The sequence below is a fragment of the Peromyscus californicus genome, unplaced genomic scaffold, assembly GCF_007827085.1.
Source record: "Peromyscus californicus insignis strain IS unplaced genomic scaffold, ASM782708v3 Scaffold_4__1_contigs__length_199733344, whole genome shotgun sequence".
Taxonomy (NCBI): domain Eukaryota; kingdom Metazoa; phylum Chordata; class Mammalia; order Rodentia; family Cricetidae; genus Peromyscus; species Peromyscus californicus.
The window spans coordinates 151392579-151419172 of NW_026294562.1; the positions used below are offsets into that span (position 1 = coordinate 151392579).

Here is a 26594-nt window from a genome sequence, read left to right on the forward strand (position 1 = left end):
TCTTGTTTTGTCTTTCCACATGTAACTGGGACATATTAGGAAAAAAGTCCATTGAAGAAGAAGAAGAAGAAGAAGAAGAAGAAGAAGAAGAAGAAGAAGAAGAAGAAGAAGAAGAAGAAGAAGAAGAAGAAGAAGAAGAAGAAGAAGAAGAAGGTGCCTCATTCTCAAAGTGTCTGAAAACCTTATCATCACAATGCAATCAAGGCCCATACCACACTTCTGCACTGTTGCTAGGAAGCTTAACATTGCAGTCTGCTTTGTAAGAGATTTAAAAAAAAAAAATGGACTCAGACCCAGTTCCTGTATGTGAGATAATAAAGCTGAGAGAGAGAGGGAGAGAAAGGGGGAGGGGAGAGGGAGAGATGGAGAGAGAGATGGGGGAGGGAGGGAGAGGGAGAGAGAGGGATAGAGAAGGCAAGAACTGTCTGGTTAGGTAAGTACTCCTATGAGGTTTGCTAACAGCTTGGCAGCATCATCTGCTGGGAAAGAAACTGATAATTAGTCTGTGCTGTGCTAAGGCTTGAAATAGAAACATAGAAATGCTCCCAGAGGCTCATGTTATGGGTCTTAAGTCCCCATATGATGAGCTTTTAGGAGACTGTGGGACCTTCAGGAGTGACAGCCTAGCACACTGAATGAAGAGGGGCCACTGAGAGTGACCACCCCTTGTTCTGGTCATGCGTCCTCTGCTTCCCGATCTCTGCCGTAGGAACAGTAGCCACTACAAGCTCCCCCAAGCACTAGCTCAGCTGCTCTATTATCATATCTTCCCACCACGAGGGACTAAGACCCTTTGAAACGGTGAGCCCCTAGTACATATGTCATCCTGTGAGTTGTGTCTGTCAGGATTGTCATTGCATTAATGACAGAAGGAACTAAATCACAAATAGTGACTGACAGTAAAGCTGCTGCGCTAATAGATTCAACAGGTGTGTCTTAGGCCTCTAGAACCTAGGTACAGGAGCAGTGTGGAAGTTGGTAGACAAGGAATACAGAAGCCCTAGGATGGTGGAACTATATTTCATTAGACCATTCTCCTTGAGTTCAGGAAACCACAGTGCTAAGAGAAACGCAGACTGCAAAGAATGAATGAGGTCTAAGCAGGGAAGAAGAATCTTATGGGAAGGGGACAGAGGCCATTTGTGTAACACTGTGGTGCCAAAGGCTGCATCTTACCCACATCCTGAAAACTGTGGGAGCTGCATTTGAAAGCAATGAACTAATTTATTTGGTAGAGTGTTGCAGTATGACCCCCTCATTTTTAATTAATTAATAATTTCATACAATATGCTTTGATTATTTTCATCCCTTCCCTAACTCCTTAACTCTCCCCAGATCCACCTTCCTTCACTTCCCAACTGGCCCAACTTTGTGTACTCTTAAAAAAAAAAACAGTAATTGAGGATAGTTTGTGCTGCCCATATAATCTTGGGTATGTGGCCACTCAGTGGAGAGCATAGTAAACATACCAAGGGTCATACTCTTAAAGAAAACTAACTCACTTCCCAGTAGTCACTATTTGACAGTATCTCCTTAGTTAGAGTTGGGCCTTCATGATCACCTTCGCTGATTATTCTTAGACTTTGGAAGCCCAGGACTTCTGTATGCTATCACAACCACTGTTACTGTGAACAGTTACCCTGCTGTAACAAGAAAATACTGTTTCCTTGTAGTTATCCACCACCTCTGGCTCTTATAATATTTTGGACCCCTCTCCCATATTGCTCTGTGAGCCTTGGTAGGAAGAGTTGTGAAATAGACGTCTAGTTTAGAGCCAAGATTTCTGCAGTGTTTTATGCTTGGCACTTTGGCCAGTTGTGGGTCTCTGTGCTAATCACCAGCTACTGCAAACAGAAGCTTCTCTGATGAGGACTGACAGATGGACTAATTTATGGATATGATAAGTCATTAGAAGTCAGCTTAATACTATGTGTATTTAGCAGAATCGCAGTGGTAGGTACTCCCCTAGACCCTATGACCTCTTTAGCCAAGGACTCTTGGCTCCAATATTGACCCAAGGTATGGGTTTAGTTTTCGATGCAGTCCCTAAATCCAATCAGAAAGTATAGTATGGGCTTTTTCCTCTGTTCAAAATGTGTTCACACCATTATTATTATTTTGTAATAGAGATTATATTGGCCTGGTAGCTATGACTAACTGCAGGAATGGTCTGGTCTGTGGTAATGGGGATAGCGTATTGACTCTTTAGTAGATGGAAGGAGAGAAAAGCAATAGACCTTCATCTAGGACTCCATCTCTTATTCCTTCCTACCCTCTCCCAGCTGATTATGATCTAGGAAGGGTCTTAAATTTATAGGTTGTGGAATTTCACCTGAAGCTCAGACTCCATTATTCAGCTTCCATGAGATCATCATCTAACTCTTGAGTGTGCCGAGTTGGATTTTCCTTTTGTGGGATATTACTTTTGTCTGTGGGTGCCCTGTCTGGTGTGATTAGATGTTTGCTCACATTGCTTCAGGAAAAAGTTAGCTCAACACAGGAGATTTTTAAGAGCATAGCATTCAAGCTGTGGCATGGCCATCACTGGTTCCAATTAGTGAGATCCTTGATGAAAATCAAGGGTAAAATGGAGAGCAGAAAGAGATGTGGGATGTGTGTTTAAAGCTGGACTTGGAGCAAGCCTGAACAAAGTGATTGGTAGTGTTAATGAAATGATTAGCATATCAAAGAGAAAATAGGAGTTTGGCACTAAGAATATAGGAAAGGTGATATGAGGGTGAGATTCCTCCAGTTAAAGGTCCCAGTTTCTAAAAATGCAAGCCTGTTTGAAAAACTTCTTTCAAGAGAGAAAGTCCATCCGAGTTTTTTGTATGAAAATGGCCACACAGAGAAGGGTTTGGGGAGGTTCAGCTGTACCCGAAGGAAGCTGCACTTAGAGGCCACTGTATCTGCAGGCAAAGCCTTGAGATGGGCAGACAATGTGTGAAAACATAGGGTCCCTTTGGGGAATGTAGATCAGGGAGTGTAAATCTATGAAGGATCTTCTGGAAGTGGAATGACAGACAGTTGCAAGTGGTCACATGGGTGCTGGGATCTGAACTGCAATCCTCTGTCAGATCAGCAGGCTACTCTTAACTACTGAGTCGTCTTTCCAGCCCCAAGACTCTGGAGACTATTTAAGCTGAACTGACTACACTTTGCATTATGACATGGTCATGTTCCTATAGGGAGCAGGAGAAGAATGCTATGACTTGAAACTTCAATTTCTGGAATAGGCTTATCCAAGGCTGATTTAGTAACAGAAAGGAAAAGGCATTTCAAATAAAGCTGTATTAGAGACACACTTCTGCATTATTAGTGTAACTTATAGTGTAGTTGGCAGGTGAAAAGATTAGTTTATATGTGTTTGAATTATAAATATGAAAAGAGGGCTGGAAATGTGGCTCAGCAGTTAGAAGTACTTGCTTCTCAATCAAGAGGAGAGACATTCAGATTCCAGATCACAAATGCCTATGACTCCAGCTCCGAGGGATCCTGTGCCTTGTACCCTCCACAGGCACCCATACACATGCAAATCTGTACTCACACAGACAAGCCAATACACAAAAAGAAACACACACCTGGTGGTAGAGGATGAAATCTATTTTTTAAAAAACATGCAAAGAATGGTTAGTTTTTACTAAGTTTTATCATTATTATATGGGTTTTCTTGCCAAGTTTCCAATTTTGTTGAAGACTCATCACATTACAGAGCATTAAAACAACATGGATGAGCATTACTTGATGTCTGTACTAAAGCTGCTTGGTTTGGTAGGGGAAGACTCACAAATGTACAGTGTGAGAGTGGGTAAACCCGAAAACATGGCTGAGATGCTGCAGGGAACACTGGACAAACATGTTCACAATGTCAGGTGGCATCTGGCTCGTGCTCTGTAGCAGATCAGGCGACTTTGACTTTACCATCTCTTGTCATCTGAAGTACTTGGCACCAGTGATGAACAATGTCATTCCATAGACCATTCTACATGATATCCCTGGTGCTGTACTGTGTCTCAGAATTCCTTGGTTCTGGATAAAGGATTGAATGTGTATTTGAGATCAGATGTGAACATTTGATTTAAAAAATAAGTAAACTTTGATTCTAACAAAATCAGTTTTCTTAGTGCTCAAAAATTAAAATGAAACCAAACTAAAAAATTAACGATTTGGTGGAGAGATTTTCAGATGTGACATTGTAATGTGGTCCACTTTCCAATACTCACACATGAAGGATTTTTAAATATTCTCATTATTCATGCTTTAAATGTGCTATAAAATCATGAAGAGAGAATTTTAGAAAAAAAAAGAAAATTTAAACTTAGAATGCACTCAAAATATCAAAGTATAGTAAAATAGCCAAGAGGATGCAAGAATGATCAAAAGGTTAGAATTTTAAATAGTTAGAAAGATGGGTTAAATGTAGTAGATGCTCTTGACTGGCAGAGTAGCCATGCAGAGATCCTGCTTGGTTGGAGGCCCAGAAACTAAATGTCACTTGTCTTCTAAGTACCCACAATGGATTCATGGTTGGTTAGTGATCACATGGAAACTAACACCAGAGAGATGCATGGGATAGTAAGCAACTAACTCATGACTTAAGCTTCCAAATCCTATGCACAACTTCAGTCTGAGGTCTTGATTCACCCTCGGTACAACCTTCTAAAGCAGGTAGAGGTAATTCTTGTCATCAAAGACATCACCAAATCAAAGGATTAAGGCGGATAAGAAGACACGTGCTAGAGGCATCTTCCTCAGATGGGATGATGACTATCTGAAGTTGTAGGGCTCCTGCAAAGATGTTGTTAGCATCCCAATGAGCCTAAGATGATCAGTTTATGTTCAGTTTATCTTACAGGCAAGGGGCTTCTCTGTCCAGTACCACTTCTCACTGGTAAATATGCAAATATTTGTTATCAATCTACTCAGGGAGAATCCAGCAAAAGAGAAAGCATCATAATATTCATTCCTCCTTTCAAAAGTGATTTCTAAATTGCCTGGCATTTGAATTTCAAAGCTAAGGCAGCTCGGAATGTGTGGGTTTGGAATAGCAGGCTTGTTTGGAATAGCAAGTCTTTTTTTTCCTCTCTGAGCACTGCATTGAAGTTGGGGTGTTTGCAAAATATGATCAAAGCCTCTTTGCTTAAGGTAGTGTCCCTGTTTGTGGTCAACTATCTTTCAAATCCATGTACATTGTTTCAACAAAATCAAAATTGCCATCTAATCCATTTAAAAGCTAAAATAGGGAACTTATGGGACTGGAGAGAGGACTTTGCTTGCTATAGAAGCGTGAGAAGCTAAATGTCATCTACAGTCTCTGTGTAAAAAGCTGGGTGTGGTGCCTGCATCTATAATCTCAGTGTTGGGGAACTGAAGACAGAAGAGATCCTGGGTTCACTGACTAGCTAGCCTAGCCACACCGATGAGTTCCAGGTTCATGAGAGACCCTATCTCAAAAATTAAGGTAGAGAGGTAGAGAGTGATTGACGAACACAACCTACTTTGAATTCTAGCCTCCAAATACATGAACCTGAATGTAGATATAAATGCCCCCCACCACACACATACCTCACAAAATGACAACAGCAACAATAACAATGCACAACCCAAATAAGAAATACATATGTAAGTTTCTGATTGAATATCAATTAAGACATTAGAATTACATTTCATTTTTCTCAACTCAACATTTAATCTCATGATCTTTATAAAACAGTGTTAAAGATATTTTAAAACATTTTTTACTTTCCAGTTTAGTTTTAAATGTCTTAATATTACTATTTCCCAATAAGCAAAGCTACCAAATTACTAACTTGTTTTCTTGCTTTTGAAATGAACAGTTTTAAAAAGCTTTCTGTGAACGTCAGCTATGAATCCAATGCTGGTATATGGAGTTGATGACGGATGTGGCTGTAGAGCTGTCGTTACCAGCATACCACCTGCTCCAGAGATGACCAGGTCCTACACTCCCACATCATCACAGCCAGGGAAGGCCCCTAGGAAACTCTTCCACATTTTGCAGGAGTTCTATATCACCCAACACTCGTGTGCTTTAGCCATTCTGTAGACATGTTTTCCCATTCCTGATTTACAAATCTTCCTTTCTGCTTTGGCACATTTCCCATAAAAACCACCAATGTGCTCCTACACACCTGCAAGTCATTAATCAAGGGCAGTCATTTGGGTTCCTTCAAGAAATAAAAGAATGCTAAGCCATAAACTCTCATCTTGTTGAGTTTTTTTTTTTTTCAGAAAATCAAGATAATGGCTATAAATTAATCTGAAATATTCATCAAAATAAAGAAATGGGAAAGTTGGAGAGAAGGTAGTACATACAGATTCCTGTGTATTAGCCAGGACTTAAATCCCAAACTTCTGTCCAAATAAAAATAGCAACAATGATAATTTCACCCAAAATAAATTAATGACTTCAGAATTGTAAGTCCTATGAGAAAAGGATTGCATTTAACCAATTTACTCAAAAAGTATTTGTATTAATGTTGACTAATTTTGTTCTCTATAAATGATCATACTTATCCTGAGGACTTTGTGAAAATGAAGGTCAGCCTTCTTTACAACTCTCTGTATCATAGTATAAGCAACAACTCTCTTTTCATCTGCAGACTCTCAGGGAAGTTCAGACTGTAAAGCTGATTCATGGCCAGCTGATGGAAACTCACTTCTGTTCTCTGAAATTCCAATCTTGGGTCAATAGCTTTTGTCCCTGATCATTGCCCAACATGCACCAGACCTGCCATCTACTGCTTGAGAGCACTCACCAACTCATGCAGCCCACATGTTCAGGAACCATTGCAAAGTAGGATTCACATCCTTTGGCAAACTAGTTTTGGGTTACCTGAGAACCTATTTATATCATGGATGTGTAGAGGTCTGAGGACAGTCTATATATAACCTCTAGAGTCTCTTATCTATGACTACGACACTCAGTAGAGAAAGAAACTATTTCTAAAGTTCTGTGTTATCTCTTCACTGTTCTGTGTCCTCCTTTGTTTGCTAACTGCTGGCCCTGATGACCCTTAACAGCCTCAGACTCACCCCAATACAAGTGCCCAGCAGGGGCCCACTGAGGCAGTAACTACATAGAAACCTTAGCTATCACTAGAAATTTCTGGGGAGTTTTCTTTCACACTCCTACAGCTGTGACCCAAAAGCTTGCAGGTTCTGGGTTTTTTTTTATTATTATTATTAAATGTGTCTTTTTCACTTGGTCCCATGCCAGGGTCAAGTGTCTAAAGAGCCCTGACAAGAGCTCCTTAGATCTTCTGAGCCCACCTTGCCAAACGTTCACTGACACAGCTCTTCCTCACGTTTATAAAATCCATTTCTTTTATGATAGTTTAACCTGTATTCTGTAATTCTTAAAATAACTCTCTTTTCTAACTTGACCATGACCACGTGTACTCTGTCTTTGTGATATGCTTTAACCAATGAAAAATCAGAATGAAAAAGAATACTATTTCTTATACATCCTTGCATGAATTGGTTTTTTGGTTTATTTAATTTTTGTCAGTCTTTTTTTTCTCTTGACTTTTTTTCCTTCTATCATAAGAACATATTTATCAACTGAAGGTCCAAGGAGAATTGGAGACACTTCATATAGTCAACCCCAACAATGCATGGCAACAAGGCCAGACAATTTCTGCTGTCCCTATCAGAGCTCTGTAGGAGTGAAGACTCATGAATATGATGAAAAACAAATGTTTGTATTCTGGGGGGTTTACAACACAGCATTATTTCTGCAAGTACTGGCTACGTGTGCAGAGAGGCTAATTAGCTTTGATGAAGATGGGCTTGCATTAAGGTCTTCAAATCAAAATCTAGGATGCCTCCTATTCTGCTATGACACCCAACAATTTGGTAAACTTAATCATTGGGGGTATAGAGGAACCATGAATTACTGAAAACTAACATATAATTATGCTAATATGCTGAAATAATTTTAATCACCATGGCCAATTGTATGTCATTACCAACAGCCTGTGAAGTGTGACAATTAAATACAGATAAGTCACCCCTAGGAAACAGCAGGGTGGTGCATGTTGGGTTTGTGACCTGGGTCTCTGAGTAGCAAGCAAGTCTCTGACTCAGGTTCCCAAGTAGCAGTGGTATGGTGTATTTTTGGGTCTGTGACTACCCAAGTTAGCTTTAACTGCCGACTTGGCACAGTCTAGAGTCACCTGAGAAGGGCGTCTCAATTGAGAGATTACCCAAATCATAATGCCCTGTTATTGTGTTTATGAGGTTTTCCTTCAGTATTAGCTGATATAGGAGGGCCCAGCCCACTCTAGGAACACCATGCCCTGGTAATATACAAGAAAGGCAACTGAACAGATGAAGAATCCAGCCACCATTCCTCTATGGTTTCTGCTACAAGTTCTGCCCCCAACTTCTCTCAATGATGGACTGCAGCCAGCAAGTGGAAACAGCCCTTTCCTCCCCTAACGTGCTTCAGTTCAGAGTGTTTTGGCATAGTAAGAGAGAGAACAGTAGGATGTAAATGGATGCCAGAGGATGGGGTGCTGCAGGATAGCATGACAATGTGTTTTCTTTGCCTTTGAACTATTCTTACGGAGGACTATAGAACTCTGAGCCGGAAAGGACACAGAAAGCTCAGCTCTGAATATGCTTTTGTAATGGGAGCTTAGCAAATGAGAACGCTGACAATGCACAGACAATGGAGGCGCAGCTTGTGTGGTGACAGAGGGAAGCAAACACTCTATGGAGACTTGGGATGAGAGCATTCATGCGACATTGTGGTTAGAATCTAGGCATGCTTGTCAACTCGGGGAAAAGAATCAGCCATGATTAAGAAGAGACCGGAACCACTAAAGTTAATCCTGTGCTCCATAGAAACAAAGGATACTGATCATGATGGGTCTGAAAAAAAAAATCAGCTCTGTTTAACAAGACCAGCACTTTTCAGATGAAATCTCCTGTGCTTCAATGGGACAATAGGAAAGCATTTCGTGTGGGTCAACACACAGAGACTGTGGGTCAAGGGATGAAAGCTGCATCTTAGGTTGGCAGTCAAATTATGCAATATGGAAGAGTCACCCATATGGTACTGCTTTTGAAGATATGAAAGCTGCAAGACTGAAGGAGTTCTGGGGTGCAGCTGAGGACTCTGGCATGGCCAGAGCCTTTGTGCTGAGTTTAGGAGAGGCCATGGGTGAAGGTGCCATCTCTCAGCTCTTGCAGATGGCAGAATCCTGAGACATCTGTCAACAGCAAAGGCAGAAGTGGAGCTGGCTTGGGTCTGGGACAAGCTGTGAGTGCTGTGAGTTGCAGAGCAGAAGCACAGCTGGCTGCCTAAGCCCTTTGAAGCCAGAAGGCTACTCAATGAGTGAGTCCCAGATGTTGGACACTGAGCTACAGAATTTGATTTACACTGCTGGATCTTTTGATTTCATCTGGTTGTTTTTTATGACCTGGTTCTTCCCTTTTGGAATAAGAAAGCACGGTTTTATTTGATAGGAGTCCAGTTAAGAGACTTTGGGCTTTTAAAGAAAACTGGAATTTTAAAGTTTTTGAATTTTTAAAGACTGGATCTTTTATAAGTTGGACTCTGTTTTATGTTACAATATTAACATGAGATCTTGGGGAACAAGAGGTGGAAGGTTATGGTTTTAAGGTAGTGTTTGTGTGTCAAGTTGACAAGGGATAGAGTTTCCTACTTAGCTTTAACTGTTAACTTGATAGAGCCTACAGTTTGCTGTGAAAGGAGTCTCCACGGAGGGGTTGAATAGATCAGAATGACCTATGAGTATGTCTGTGATGGATTGCCCTGGTTATTAATTCATGTAAGAGGGTCCAGCCCAATTTTGGTAGCACCATTTCCTCGGCAGGTTGTTCTGGGCTATGTAAGAGAGCTAGATAAGCATGGCTAAGAGATCTAATAGGCAGCATTCCTCCATGGTCTGTGCTGGCTGGCTGGTTTGTTTGTTTTTGTTTTCAATTTGATACAAACCTAAACATGTCTGGGTAGAGGGAGTTTTAACTGTGTAAATGCTTCCATCAGATTGACCTGTAGACAAGCCTGTGATGCAGTTTCTTGACTATGATTGATGTGGAAGGACCCAGCCCATTGTGAATTATGCCATTTCTGGTCGTATGTCCTGAGTTGTTTAACAAAACAAGACTAAGTAAGCCATGGAGAACAAGTCAGTAAACAGCATTCCTCCATGGCCTCTGCTTCAGTTCCTGCTTCTAGGTTCTTGTTTTGTACCCTGATTTCCTGCTCTGACAAGCTATAAGGTGAAATAAGCACTGTTGTTTCCAACATGGTTTTGGTCATGGTGTTTATCACAGCATAAAAAGCAAACTAACACCCACATCATCCTCGCTTCAGAGGGATCTGCTGCCTCTGACCTCCTGGCGTATCAGCACCCACGTACAAACATGTGAACAGATACATACTCACTTAAAAATGAAATAAAAATTAAAATTAATAATAAGAACACCTTACTTAAAACAGGGGGAAAGAACATCACCAGGCAATAAACAATGAAACCTAATGACAATAGAGCACATTAGCCTCTATAAAGCTCCACTTTACCTGGCCTAGATCCTCAGGGAAACTTCAAATATTCATTTTCCATGGAAAGTGATGGGGAAGTTATCCTTGCCTAACCTATAAGTTGTGAGGTTCATAAAAATCACAATAGTGGTCAAATGTTTAGCCAGAGTCCCATTTTTCCCAACTACTGTGTATGTCAGAGACTGTATTAGGTTCTGGAATGAAATGATGGATGGGACACCAAACTTGGCCAAGTATATTATATACCAACTGCATGCTAATACTGTAGGTACAGCTTGAGGACACCATTAGGAAGTACAAATGTAGACCCAAGTTAAATGTTACAGTTATATGTCTGTCCTTTAAAATATATGCCCTGTATGAATGCTCACTATGTTGAAGTCTTTGCCTTCCAGAGTATACATGCTCCCTATGAAGAAGCACACCCTCCTATAGCTCCCTAAGAAAGCAAGCATGGAAGCAGTTTAGGGAATTGGCTCTAATCCTTAGCACTGGTTTGTCCTCATAATTGATTAAAATTCAACTAGGACAGAACTATGTTCCTTTAATTACAAAGTGGGTCAGCACCACTGGGTCCTTTTCTAGGATTTCGGATGGAAGATTCAATCACAGCCTGCATTCTTCTACTCACTAAACAAGGGTTCCAAGAATTTCTAATTGCTTTTAAATAATTTATTTATTTGTATTTTATGTATATCAGTGTTTTGCCTGCATGTATATCTGTGTAAGGGTGTCAGATCCTCTGGAATAGGAGATATAGACAGTTGTGAGCTGCCACGTGGGTGCTGGGAATTGAACCTGGGTCATTTGCAAGAGCAGCCAGTGCTCTTAACCACTGAGCAATCTCTCCAGCCCCTTTAACTTTTTAATTTTATTACATAGAGCTTTTGGACTTAACTCCATGCTATCTTCTCCTGGGAAAATTGCTTCAGCACAGATTAGCAGAGGCTCAGAGCCTCATTCTCAGAACTTGCTGGACTGTTCTCGGCTCTTTTACCCAAGTCAAGGGGGAAGAAAGTGGCTTGACACAGGTGTGAGAAGACAGCAGGGGCCACAGACCCAGCTGTGACAGCGGGTGTTGTGGGAGGTCCTGGAGGTGTCTGCTGTATCTCATACTAGCTTCTCTCTCTTTTAATGAAGTTGGTAACAATCCATTTCATTACAGAGTGTTAACTGAACAATTAATTATGCTGTTAGTGAACTCTGAACTTCTAGGGGCTAGTGAAGTTTCTAAGTTTAAATCCTTCTTTTAACATTCACTTGACCTTTCTCAGTAGTGTAGGATTCTGAGATTTTAAAAATTATAAATGAAATTTCTAATATAAGAATCTACCATATGTATGAAAGATATATTAAACTTTGAATAAAAGGAAACATTTCTCAGTCATTTCAGAGTAAAGGTTACCAAAAGGTATGAAATGCAGGAGCTCATTAAAAGAAATCAGGACAGGACACAATACTAAGATAATACCAGGTGCTTTAGCAAGGGCTTAGTAGGCAAGAATGCCTATATCTCTTACAGAGGACCTAAGATCAACGCCCAATGTCTAACAGCTTACAACTGCCCATAACTACAGTTCCTGAGGGATGTGCTCTCTTCTGTACTCCATTAGCACTACACTCACATGCACAAACCCACACATAGACACATACATATGTACATAATTAAAAATAGAAATAATGAAATCTGTAAAAAAATAATAGTTTTCATAACATGAAGTATGAATAAGAAGGAGATAGTAAAGAAAGAGAATTATAAGGAGGAGGAGAAGAAAAAGGAGGAGGGGGAGAGGAAGAAGAAAAAGAAGAAGAAGAGGAGGAGGAGGAGGAAGGGGAGGAGGAGGAGGAGGAAGAGGAGGAGGAGGAGGGGGAGGAGCAGAATCTAGTAAACACACTCCATTCCTGATGCTGGTTAGAGTCCTTGCATGCATGAACACTTAAGAAAAAGCAGTGTATCAAGTATGTTTAGTTTCATTACCTCAGAAACATATCACCTTGATCTGAGTGCTCACTCTGACAGTGAACAATTATGATGGGAAATTTGCATGATTATTACTATCTCAGTCTGTTTGTCCACACACAAAAAAAAGAAAGAGAGAAAGGAAGGAAGGAAGGAAGGAAGGAAGGAAGGAAGGAAGGAAGGAAGAAAGAAAGAAAGAAAGAAAGAAAGAAAGAAAGAAAGAAAGAAAGAAAGAAAGAAAGGAAGAAAAAACCTGGATAAAGTCATAAAATCTTTATGTGTGTTACATGGCTAAAACAAACCACCAGAATAGAATGTGAGATGGGAAATAAATGGAGTGAAATGCATTTCACACAACCATTGCCCTGACTCCCTTGGTTACTGAGGGGAAACAAAAGACTTAAAACTTATTCAAAGTATGTCAGCAGATGAAATGGTCAGGTTGCCATGCTTCTGGGGTCATTCCCTGTGAGGACCACATGTCATTAACTCCTTTGCACTCTGAGGATATCAATCCCATTATTTATTCCTTGTATTTGAGCAGCAGTGGTAGATGCCAAATACAAAAATTATAGCATTAGCATCTTCTGATTTAAAAGTAAAGGGCAAATGAGGAAGACAAAAACATCTATTTTTCATTCTTTCATCTCTACCTGCTTCCCAGAATGTGGCACTTTTATTAACTGAAACTCAAAAAAATAATCTGCATTCAAAGGTCAATTTCACACCCCCTTTCCTAACATTTTCTTTCCCAAATGACTAACAAATACAAGAAGCTCAAGTCTGGGGCTTTTTAAATGGGAAATCAGTATCTATGTGGTTGTCTTATATGAAGCCAGTCCCCTCCCAGCTTACCGGAGAGGCAGCCTCACCTCAGGTCAGAGCCCTGCCTCATCTGATCCTGGATATGAATCATGTTTAGCATATAACTATTTTTTTCAGCTCTATGTTTCTTAGCCTGTTCCTAAAATTTGAATAGGTCGAGTGACTACCTTCAAGAATTGAGCAGGTAAGTAGGTGCCCAACTTGGTCCTTTGCACAGAACAGCAAGCCCTCAATGACACCTTACTCAGAGCTATATCTTTGCTCTGAAGAAGTATTCGCTCCATGAGACCAAAGCAGTCATTTAAGTGCTGATTGTGCATGGTGACCCACTTGTATTTCCTAGTCTAGGAAAGCAGACGGGAGATATGCAGAGCAACCTGCACTGGCCATATCAGGGAACTCGGGATTTGATTGAGAGACCCTGGCTCAAAGAACAAGGTGAAAGAGAAATCTAGTATAATCCTTGGCATCCGTCTCAGGTGTCAACAAGCACAGGCATCCAGGTTCATGTGCGTCTACACAGGTGGGTTCACATCAATGCAGGCTGCTGCATGAATTCTAAATGGTCTTTGTAATAAAAACCTGGAGCCAGATATTGGGGTAAATGCTAAACGATCAGAGAGACAAGGAACAAGCACTAGAGAAACTTCTCACCACTACAGAATCCTCAGGCTGAATGGATGGTAAGATGCTATCTCCACGAATCCTGACTGCAAGCCTGTGAGTCCTCAGCTGAAAAGATTTAATTCTTGTCTTCTCACCCCTTATATGCCTTTCTCTACCCAGCCATTTCACTTCCTTCCTAGTGCTGGGATTAATGGCGTGTGTGCTTCCCAAATACTGGTAGGAAAGGCATGAGATCTCAAGTGCTGGGATTAAAGGTGTGTACCACCACTGCCTGGCCTCTATGTTTAATCTAGAGGCTGGCCTTGTCCTCTGATCCTCAGGTCTTGTCCTCAGGCAAGCTTTATTTGATACACAATATATCACCACAGCAGCCAACACGAGAATGGAAAAACAGAAACAAGGCAATAGATCAATGGGCTGGTGTCACCACAGCATTCTTAATCTGCAGAAAGGCATACAGAGACGGTGAGAAGAGAATGCTGTTGATCACGGCACTAAACAAATGAGGTGCCCTGGTGCTCTCAACCTCACACTGAGAAAAGTAATTCTTTTCCATCTGAGGAGAGGGATACTTAACCCAACTTGTCTAAATTGCTCATTTCTCTTTAGGGCAACTGGCTTCCAGGCATCCAGGGGCCGTGCCCCTCCAAATACACTTCTTTTCATCTTTCTCTAATAGCCCTGTCCTTTCTTCCATGACACCGCTGAGAGCAAGGACAAAGGAAGGTGGAAGACATGATTCTCATTTGGTTCTTTCAAGGATGACATTTCAGACAAGTTCAATGTCCTCATTCCAAGCTCCAGCTCACTCCAGTTCCAGAAAGTGCAATCGCCCTGAAGCAGCAGACAACATTTATTGGGTGCTGAACAGCAGAAGTCCAGAGGTACTTGGGGCAGAGGTGACTTTGGCCCACTAGATGTCTCCATTCCTGGCTGATGACTTTCTCTGGGGCATCTCATTGCTGTTTAATGCCCCATCCCAAGGCCCTGCTGAAGAAAAGAAGAAACTGAAACTGTCCCCAGGAAAGGAGGACAGTTATCCGCAGCAGGGGGATGGCCAGTACTGAAAAAAGCTAATCACTCCTCACAATTATCTGTGGGTTCCCTTTACTCAGAGTAATTGATACTAATATATGTAGTTATCAAATCTTATTTCATATAGCCTTGTTATCAGTTTTTAAATGCCCTTTTGGGGGACAAAAGACATAGTGTAGTAATTAGGCATGCAGGCTGCTCTTCCAGGGGACCAAATTTTAGTTCCCAGCTCTGAGCAAAACCATCCTTTGTAATGTACATGATTGGGTGGCTCACAGCTGCCTGTAGCTTCAGTTCCAGGGCACCTGGCACCCTCTTCTGGCTTCCATGTGCACTTGCACACATGTGACATGCACATACACAGATACAGACACTTACATAAATATAATAAAACAAAAATTAAGATATCCTTTAAATTTTAAATATATGGTAAAGTTGGTAATATATCAGAAGAAAATATATATTTACAAAGGGTATGGGGTTTTGAGATTGAAACGAGAGTTCAAGAGAGTTACCAAGTACAAACTAAGCCATTACATAATTACATGTCAGTGCACTTTAGAGTCTATCTCCAAACTGTACCTGCTCTCACCTGGTTTTATCTTTCATTAGATCCTTAATTCTTGGACAGTGGTCTGAGGATACCCACAATTTAATGGGAAAATTTTAAAGGGCACTGGAATCCATTTGTCATTCTTAAAATTATGCTCCGACTGTATACACAGATGTCCAACTATTTCTAGAAAGATTATTTATAGCTTCCATTAACATGGGGGAGAGAAAAAGAGGAAGTGAGAAAGGGGAGAGAGAGTCAATTTTTAAAAAACTGGGGTAGGAAAACACCTGGTGGGGGGATGATTCCATAGTTAAAAGGGCACCTGTTCCTCTTGCAGAGGACCTGGGTTGGTACCCAGGACTCACACAGTGACTCACAACCATCCATAACTCCAGTTCCAGGAAATCTGACACCTCCTTCTGTCCCCAGGGAGCCATAGGCATGCACCTGGTGCACATATATACATGTATGGAAACCATTCACACACATAAATGAAATAAATAAGTCCACAAACAAGAAAAGAAACAAGTCAGATGCCTGCACGTTCCTATTCCCACCAGTGCAATTTCTTTGAACCACACTTTCCCTCTCTCATTTTCTATAAAAATATTCTAATTAACTTGATTTCCAGAGGCCCTTTACCACACCCAGTTGCCTAGAACACCCGTGTATCTTCCACCTGTCTCAGGCTTGTTAAACATAAAATCAGACATTTTGGACAAAGAACCCATTTGATCATGTTAATGATTTTTTTATTCTCCCTAATCTCCAATTCTAGGTGGGTTTCTGTTGTAAGACAGACAAGCCTATCATTAACTAGAGGGGTATACAGATTTTACGACCATCATGAGCACAGAAACCTTGATCATGTCATTATTGCTGCTACAGAAGGAATATAAACAAAATGCTGTTTACATGTCCCCTCCGAACCCCCACCTGCTGACAGCTGATGAAATATGCCTCGTGTTTTGCCTCTGGAAGGATTGATTCAAATTGTGACAGATTGCAGACGGTAATAAATGTTGATATCTCACCATAGCCTCAGAAATATTTTTTCTACATCAGAGCGATTGTTTCCCTCTTGCACACAGATGATAAACAGCCAGTGTTTGAAAGAGATGCATGGCAAGGCTGTGTAAAGCTGCTTAACATGGACAAGTGCTGGACAGAATGGGGACAGAACCTAAAAACAGGTGTAAGAAGGCCTGGATAAGACACATAGCTTATCTGGTACACAGGTGTCATAATAATAAGAGAATATTTGATTAAACATTTATTTAATTTAATTTTTCTCAACAGTAAAACTGTTACTCAGATTGAATCTTATACAGGAATCAATACCTTGAATAAAAACTGAAGTTTCAATGACTGACGATGGGATGGGTACGGAGGGCTCCTTTACTACACCCACCACACGCCTCACAACCCCAAAGTGTCATTTTTTTTCATGCTGCTTCAACCTTACCATGCTGGGTGTTCTGTCCTGAATGTGCATCTTGAGTTATGGTTTATCTTTCCTCCCATCACTCAGAATTCTGGCTGACTCAGCAGTCCTGGTCAGCTGTCTCACTGTGATTCAGATGCTTATAGCAGTGACAGCGTGCCCCTGCAGGGGTCTCCTGTGCCCTCTGGATCGCTGATAGGGGGTTTTACTGGCTTAATAAAACGTCTGTTGTGATTTGTTACTGTTCATTTTGAGAACAGAGTGTCAGGGGCCAGAATCGTTACTTCCTGAGATGTGTGCAGAATTCACACTCCCCACCCCTGTTAGCTGAGAGATGCGAAATGAATAAGTAACAACAGTTCACACAGTACAGCAAGGGAGACTCAGGAGAGACCCTGAGGCAGAAACAAAACTGCAGAGATTCCTCTCAGGCCTGGGGTTTGGACCTGCCTCAGCTTGCACCCACCCTGTTACCCATCATCCCCAGGTATTTCACCTGCTAAAATTATAGACGCTATTCTTGTATTTTTGGTTTCTCTTGCCCCGGAACTTCTTAAAGGCCAAAACCTCAAAGGAACAAACTTTGCCAAGAATAAAATATTTTTCCCAATACTTATTTTGCCATGGATGTTATTTCAGCCCCAGTGAAATCCCCAAGCCTACCCTTAACGTCCCCAGGAAACACAGACCTTAGAATGTGGCATTCAACCTTGGCTCTGCCATTTACTGTTGGCTGATTCGGAGCAACCCAGTGAGTTTCCCTGACTTTAGTTGTTTGTTTGTTTGTTTGTTGTTGTTTGAATATGTGGTTCAGCCCACCCTGCAGGGCTTCCCTGAACATTAAAGTGGATAAGAACATTAGCACTCAGGCCAGTGCCCAGACAAGCAGACACTCAGATATCATAGCTCCCCTTATTTAATAACAAAATTGTTAGTCACTTTTAAACCTATAAACTTTCTAAGTAGACTCTAAGTGAATTCATCTCAATTCTAACTTATACAATGAGGTGAGAACACAAAAAATTATCTCTCTATCACATAATTTTTATCAATGTATCAATTATCAATTTAGACACAGTAACTAGATGGGAAATACACATTGCCTGAATTCCCATTCTGAATCTTCCCACCTGCAGCCCAAGAGACACATGCCACCACATGTGGCCAAGGGCAGCTATGAACATGGCCCAACCCCAAAATTATGAACTTACTTAAAATATTATGAAATTTTAAAATTTTATTTATTTAATTATTTTGGTTTTGTTTTGTAACTCAGTTACACGGTTGTCGAGTATAAAATTTGTAGATGATGACTTTGTGTGGCCCTGTCAGCAGGTTGGACAGGAGAGGTCGTCAGCCTAGACTACTGTCCTAAGCACGACAAACCTAAATGTTTGTCACTTGATTACAAAATTGTCAGCACTGGGCTTTAAAACCCGCCATGGTAAATCTACTTCTGACTGTAGCTCCTGGTAAAGGGGCCTCACTCAAGAAAACCTAGTCGCTGTTGCGAAAGCAGGGGGGGAAAGCTCATTCATTGGTATAAACTTCAAAATCATGGAGAAAGATCTGTCAAGGCATTTCTCAGCAGAACCTTCACAATCAATGTTGAAAGCCCACAGATGTCCTGCTGCTGCTGCTGCCTGCATGGGCATCACATGCATGTCAGATTCCACCCTGCCTCTTCTGCCCTGCATGGGCATCACGGGCATGCCAGAATATGATCTGCCTCTTCTGCTCTGCACAGGTATCATATGCATGACAGAATCCACCCTGCCTCTTCTGCCCTGCACAGGCATCATATGCATGCCAGGATCCACCCTGCCTCTTCTGCCCTGCATGGGCATCCTATGCATGCCAGGATTCTGCCTCTTGTCTCATCTGAATCTCATCTATTTTGAACCTTGTCTTATTTTGAAAAACATGTGTTATTTGTAGTATTATCTCTGCTTTAGTTTTGATGTTTAAAGCCATTTCATTGTGGGACTGTAGAGATGGTTCCATGGTTAAGAGTACTTAATGCTCTTGTAAATGGACTTGAGTTTGGTTTTTAGCACCCAAAATGGGCAGCTCACAACTGTCTGTAACTCCAGCTCCCATGGATCTGACATTTCCCTTCTGTTCTGTGGAGGCATTGCATTCACCTATACATATCCACATTCAGACACACAGACATACTTCAGAGTAATACTGTACTTTAAAATAGCTTATGAAAAGAGACTGTATCTTGATCACAGAGGAATTGGGGCACTCATTTAAATTTTTACCTAAGCTGATACCTCCATCTCCCTCACCCTTGCTTCCATGATACTATGGTCCTCAAAGAAACTTCAAACCTCAACTGTTTTAATTCCCTTCCCTCTATCTGGGATTCATTGCTATTCATTTGTTATTTATTGTTTTCGTTATTCATGGCCGTATGTGAATTTAGAGGGGATATGGAAACAAACACAGCCAGTTGTGTTTTCAAAGGAAGAAGTTCTGAGAACTGCACAACCAAACAGAGCTCACAGCCTCAGTGGAGTCACACTCTCCGTCCATTCCTCCCTTTCTAAACCCTCTCTCTCACCCTCCTTCCCTGCCCCTCTTCCAGGATCCATGTAGCCCAGGTTGGCCTCAAATTCTCTATGTAGGCAAGGATGACTTGAAACTTCTGATCCTCCTGCTTCCAAGTCCCAAAACTGGATCCTAGCACTGTGAATCCCATGGCTATGGACCCCAGGGTTGTGAATCCCAAGGCTGTGGACCCCAGGGCTGTGGATCCCAAGGCTGTGGACCTCAAGACTGTGGATCCCAGGGCTGTGAACCCCAGGGCTGTGGATTGCAGGGCTGTGGATCTCAGGACTGTAGATCCCAGGATTGTGGAACCCAGGGCTGTGGATCCCAGGGCTGTGAATCACAGGGCTGTGGACTGCAGGGCTGTGGATCCCAGGGCTGTGGATCCCAGGGCTGTGAATCACAGGGCTGTGGACTGCAGGGCTATGGATCCCAGGGCTGTGGATTGCAGGGCTGTGGATCCCAGGGCCGTGCTACTGCACTGGTTTCACACTGTGTTGGAGATTACACCCAAAGCTTTGTGCGTGCCCGGCGAACACCATCAACTGGGCTACTACTTCCTTAGCCTCCACTTTCTTTTCCTTAACCGAGTAACGAATACCGCAGTTCAGCGCTTTGCCAGCATCTCATTTAATTTTAGTCCCCTTAAAAAGCGAGGCCTTTTTTTTTCACTTCCAGATAAGAACAGGGAGTAGAAACTTCTGCAGCCCTCTGAGGTTATAAAACTAAAGCAGAAGGGACCGGGCTTTTGGAGTGGGCAATCTGAATCCAGACTGATGCTGGCTTTTTATGGCATCTGGTATTCCGAGGGACACTGCTGGCCAGGATCTCTTCCCTTCATTAGATAGCACCATAGGAGCCATCTGTTAGGGGTGAGAGGAAGACGTTTATTGGTTTATATTAAGTTAATTCCCTCTACAACTAAATTGTTTGCCAGCTACCAGCCACCGAGTCTCTAATCCCCAGAAACCACACACTGGATGCTGCACCAAGACTCAGAGCCTGACAGGCACATTGCCCCACGGGGACTTCATGGTATGCAACTTTGTATCAAATATCCTCTCAGCTGAGATCAGGAAGAGGCAAATCATTTTTGTGATCAAACAGCATGACGCTTTTAAATAGGTAGAGATTACATACTACATTTTACCACTGAACGTCTCAATAAAGGTACCATAAACAGAAATCCACACATATCACAAATCACACTTAACTGTGGCTGGTGTCTGATTTATGTGAGATTATAAATTATTGAATCCTGTGACTATGGTCCTGGAATGGAGCCCAGACCAAGTAATGTAAAACTTTTTTTAATAGAAGGAAAAGAACAGGAACGAAACCGTTTCCTCTCTGGTCCCTATGCCTTTCTGATGCTTAGCTTTAAAGCCATCCTGAGTGGAACCTGAAATTTAGTCAGACGGCTCCCCCTCAGTTGGCACTCCACTTTAAAACAGCTAAAGGTTTCCCAGTTTTCCACAGAATGGGGTGACATGTATGACAGGGGCAGCAAACACCAATTAAACAGACCTGCATTAACCACCACATTCCCTCAGACAGGTTTGTTTTCTTGCATCAACACAATGGAACAACGAAAAAGGAAAAGCGACTGACATGTCCATTGTCATTAAGAAAAAGTTTCACATAGAGGGGAGTCAAATGCAACAGTGTGGGAACAGCTAAGAATGGTAGAAAAGCAAGATTATGCTTTGTAGAATCCTCATCTAAAATGTGGGATTCCCTGAAAGTTCCTTTGAACATTTATGAAATTTTAATGCAATGATTCTTGGTCCTAAATTTGAAACTCATTTCAGTAGTGATGTTTCCCCCATTTTCTCCTTTCATTCCTCATTTCTTGCCTCCTTTGTCCCTTTGTCTGGTCTTTATCATGTGTACATGTTGGAGGGGTGCACAACATGTCCCCTCAAATTCAGTCTCTTACCTCACAGATGAAGGGCTTCACTTAGGCCAGTAGTGGTTGCTCAGCTAAGATAAAATCAGGCTGGTGTGATGGGAACATCACTTTCACACAATAACGTCATAAGCTACCAACTGCAAATCAATGCTTACATTGGACTGTAAGTTATTCTGAGATTTTGCTTCTTTGAAATGTAGCTTCCTATTTGTTAAATGATTATGCATGTCCACGAGTAGAGTGCCTCAGGAAACTGTACCAGGGCACTCAAAACCCTCCAACGTCTGGCCCCCTTCCTATCTAAACTAAAGCTGTGCCCTCGTCTAAGTAAATGAAGAATCAATGACAAGGCCAGAATCTGCTTTAACACAAAGCAAAAGCCATGCTGCTCTTTGTACAGCCAAGTGAAGAGCTCTGCTGAGTCCTGGGTCTGGGGCAAAGAAGCCTGAATACCAAGAGCTGCTTGATACATAAAGATGCCTATCAAACTTCACTTTGCACCACACTGCCTTCCAGAATGCTGTCTGGGGTCCTGCCAGAATTTCAGAGTGACAGCTGCCATCAGCTCCTGCTGACCACCATAATCAGAGCAATCACGTTCTTGCCACGTCCTGTTCCCACCATGAGAACTGACAACTCTTTAACACAGGAAATGGAAGGCCCACCAGAAACATGGACATTTTCTTTGAGCAGAAAGACTATCAAATCAGGAATTGCTTTACAGTGTGCAGGGATACTTGACACAGAGTATGAGGAGCCTTGGGTGGCAAAGAAGACAACATCTTTTTAAAGGTAGAAAAGCTCCTGGAATAAAAAGAAGCAGTGATGCTGAAGGACCATGTGGAGAAGTGTTTGGCTGCACTGTTTCAGAGAAGAGAGAAGAAAATGCATGAGATGGGTGAAAGATGAAGGAAAGGTAACTGAGGTAGATACTGGCCAGGATATTGACTGGAGGTAAAAGAATATTATTGGTCGTGGGTGGTAATGGATACTTATTGATTCAATTCAATAATAAAGACACACCCATACATACACACACACACACACACACACACACACACACACACACACACACACACACACAATTTAAAAAATTTAAATACAGCTCTCAAAATCACAATGAACCAGTGACAGCAATTATGGCTGATATCCCAGAAACCAGAAAAAGAACCAAGGAATTTACTCTTTATATTTGACATCATTCTTTTTCATTGTTCTCTCTTTCTCCTGTTAAAGGTTTGCTTTGTTAATGCAGTCTTTATGTATGCTTTTCTGTGAATTTTGTCTGCACACAGCAATTCTATACCTGTCTGTAGTTGTACAGGGACAGTGATCTGCACAACCCTGCTGACTCAGCCTTTACACACTGACTTGACATCTCTAGAAGACAGGATCCAGTTGCTTCAACATATACCCAGGGCTCATCTGGGGCAGTGAGCATCTTCCTAAGTGTCAAGGCTAATTCAGGTAAGTACTCTTCCCAGGCATTGGCAAGGAATATGCTTTCAAAAAAGGGAGAGTCGTGAGGAAGAAAAAGCATGTCTATGTTTAGCAGAAAGAAGCAATTCAGTATGAGGAAAGAGTTTTAGTGTGTTAAGGCTGTTTAGATAGAAGGAAATATTAATTTCAAAGTCAAGTATGGGTGTAGAGTTTGGAAAGGATTTATCTTAGAAACACAGGTTGGTGAGTCATCTGCTTAGAAACACAGGTGGTAGTAACTGGTGACTCAGGAACAAATGAAAGCCCATAAACCAGAAACACACATGAGGACACCATTGCACTTGACCAATTTTCTTATGGCCAAGATCTGATTGCTTATATTATCTTCATGAGAAACATTTCCCTTGACCTCAATTACCTCAGGGCACAGGGTGTTGTGTTCAGTTAACACAGATCACAGAGACCAATCCAACATAATAAATACTGCATTGAAAATTAGAAGTCTGCCTTTTCTACTAAACAGTGAAAGCAAAGCTATACGACGGACTAGCTAAAGTTACTTTCTTGTATTCTTCACAAAGTGCTGGTGCATGTATCCAAGTTCTTATTGGGAACCCTAACATCACACCATCCTACTGAAAGTGACCAATGTCCACAGCAAGTGGAAAACTCAGGTGCAGCAGGGCCTAGGACACCTCCCCCACCCCCAGTTTATCTGCACAGGTGGTTAAGGTGTGGAACTACACAGTTATGGGAAGTCGTGAGAAGCTTGGGAAAACACAAAACCTGTATTTCCATCTTCTTATCTTTTTATCAATTCATCTTCTCCTTGTTGGGAGATGAGAAACATCTCAGGCTGAAGTAGGAGTAAAGGACTCAAATGCTGCCATTTTACCCCCATCCTCCCCAAAATGAGTACTTTTACTAGTCATTTGTGTTGTGACCATGACAAAATACCTACAAAAAGACACATAACGGGGGAAGCGTTTAGCTCAGCTCACAGTTCAAAGGGATACAGTTCATCGTGGCAGGGGACTTCTGGCAGAAGGAGCTGGAGGCAGCAGCTCATACCAGGCCCACAGTCAGGAAGCAACAGGAGAGTGAGGAAGACTTCTGCTCAGCGTGATATTTCCTATTTATTCAGCCATGGACATAGTTCAGCAAATGGCACCACCCATGTTCGAGTGGACCTTCCTACCTCAATTAACCTGATCAATGAAACCCTTTGCAGACAAGCGAAATAAACCACTACAATAATAAAGGGATTCTCTGAAAAGGAGAATTTGATACCCCAACACAGAGTGGGGATCCATAAGGAAAGCCCCTTGGTCTAAACCTCAGGAGACCCAGATGCAAATGTTAGCGCCAGATAAAGAACTTTGCAGAGAATTAATCCTAGCTCTAGACCAGGTTGGACACATGAAGAGGGACTAAGTCTCTACTCTTCATTATTATGATTTTCATTTCATATGAGACGATTTGGTTACTTGGTCACAAAAGCTACCATCCTACAGTGCCAGGCATCATAGTAAGTACTCTCAGACAGTCAGTTAGTTATAAATTTTAATCTCATAGACACAGATCAAGATCTCGTGGCTTCAGTTTGCCTATATGACAACATATTAGGACAAAGTAGACCTGAGAAGACACATCAGAAAATCCAATCTCATTTTAATTATTTTCTTATCGGCCCACATACTCGAAGAGTTACTTATGAAGTCTTTGAACTGTTTTTATTCTGTCCCCTATATTCTATGTAAAAGCAACTGACTGAAGAATATCAAGAATAAAATCACCCAGCCAGATTGTTTTGAGCATGTGAAAACTGTACATCAGGTAAATTTGAAAATACTGTGTATTGAAGTGTTACATGCAGCCTCTTTCACTCCTGATGGTAGCCAGATTCTCCAGTGCATGCTGGAGAAGCAAAGTATTTGGAAGTCACATGCCAACATGGATGGGGGCAATCTCACAAGTCCCCACCTCTAGATAAAGAGCTACAAGCAATGTAGTGTGTGTGTGTGTGTGTGTGTGTGTGTGTGTGTGTGTGTGTGTGTGTTATCAATAACCAAAGAAGAAGTCTTGAATTTGAGAAAGAGTTGGAGTCACATAGGAGGAGTTGACAGGGGTAGAAACAATATGAATACAGTACTAACGTACAAAAATTCTCAAAAATATAAAAAAATTAAAAATGAAAGTCACATGTCTCTTATGAAACCTAAAGTTCATCAAGAAGACTCAAGTAGTACAGTTGGTTAGAAGGAAGCATTTGCTGGCAGATTTGGAAGCAAGAATGAAAGACAGTCTTTCTCTGATATTTATGAACAGAAAATATTCATTCTGCAGATAGTTGTAACATATGGACAATCATTCTCAGCCTTCCACAGAGAGGAATGGATAGGGGCATCTGAATGTTGAGCCCACAGAGGAGTCTTAGCAATGGCTCTCAGTTTCAGAAAAATGCATTGTTTTTCAAAAGCCCTATATCTATTTGATATTATATTCTAATATTCTTCAGTTTTTATTATGGATGTCTCTCCCCCTCAGGCCTCATGGGTCACACAAAATTATCTACCAATACCATTTAATCCAACCCACACATCTAGAGAGAGTAGACACATTATTTGGAAGACCCAGTTAGCTCCTTTAAATCTGCCCAGAAAATCAGTGTGTGAGACCAGGTGTTTGGGCCAATATTTCACCAGCAGGAGAAAGCTGACTAATCTTCAAGTTAGACCAGATGAAAACAGAGAAAGAGACTGATCGCCTCTTTCCAGCTATGCCTTGAGATTGGGTCACTGCCCTGGGCATTTCAATCTGTGGAAAACAAATCACATTTTTGCTGAAGGAACTTCCGGATGGATTCTGCTACTAATAAAGCTTCCATACTTGGCATCCACAGAGAGTTGCTCTATGACCACATTTATAATAGCCAATATCTACTATGTAGAGACCCCAAGATAGTCATTGGATTCTGGGGAGACCCCCTACTTAGTGTGATAGAAATTGAATTCCTACTAGTCTATGAAAGGAAGGGGAGGGACATAAAATGGGGTTTTAATATACAGTAACAAAATTAAATTGTGTGTGGTACAATTTAACATCCATATTAGAAGCAAAGGACACACTATACAGTAGACCAGCCACCTCTGACCACATTGTGTCAATGCCTTCCCTATAGTTATCGACAGCTGAGCTACTGATCAATTCTTCAGGAATCAGCCTGTGTCAAAGAGGCCAGATGACTCTTAACTGCGCTCATCTTCACATTGTGAACTGATCAAGAGTTCCAGTGCTCAGCTCTGTCTCAGGAGGATGTAAGCAGCTGACAAGAGGCTTCCAGACACTTCGGTAGGCTCTACATGCTGATGATATAACATGCAAGGGAAGATCTTTTAGTGAGGATGTCTGCTTATGTTAAAGTGGGTACTTCAAAGTATTCCTTCTATCCTATGAGATGATATGGGACTTCACGATAGTACAAAGGCCATCTTTACTGAATGGTGAATTTACAAAATAGGAACTTCCATTTAGGGAGGTAGCTTGGATAGTAAATTGCTTGGTTAGTAAATTGAACCAAAGGACCTGAATTTGATCTCCAGAATTTATGTAAAAACTGCCAGGCATAGTAGTGTGTACCTGTAATCCCAATACTGGGAGGGTAGAGCAGAGACTCCCTGAGGC

General features: G+C 41.5%; 1 protein-coding gene across 2 annotated transcripts in view; it reads right to left on the minus strand.

Annotated features, from left to right (window-relative positions):
- Positions 1-26594, minus strand: part of Nell1 (neural EGFL like 1) — an 839269-nt gene that overhangs the window by 131446 nt on the left and 681229 nt on the right. The gene's annotated exons all lie outside the window — the stretch shown is intronic.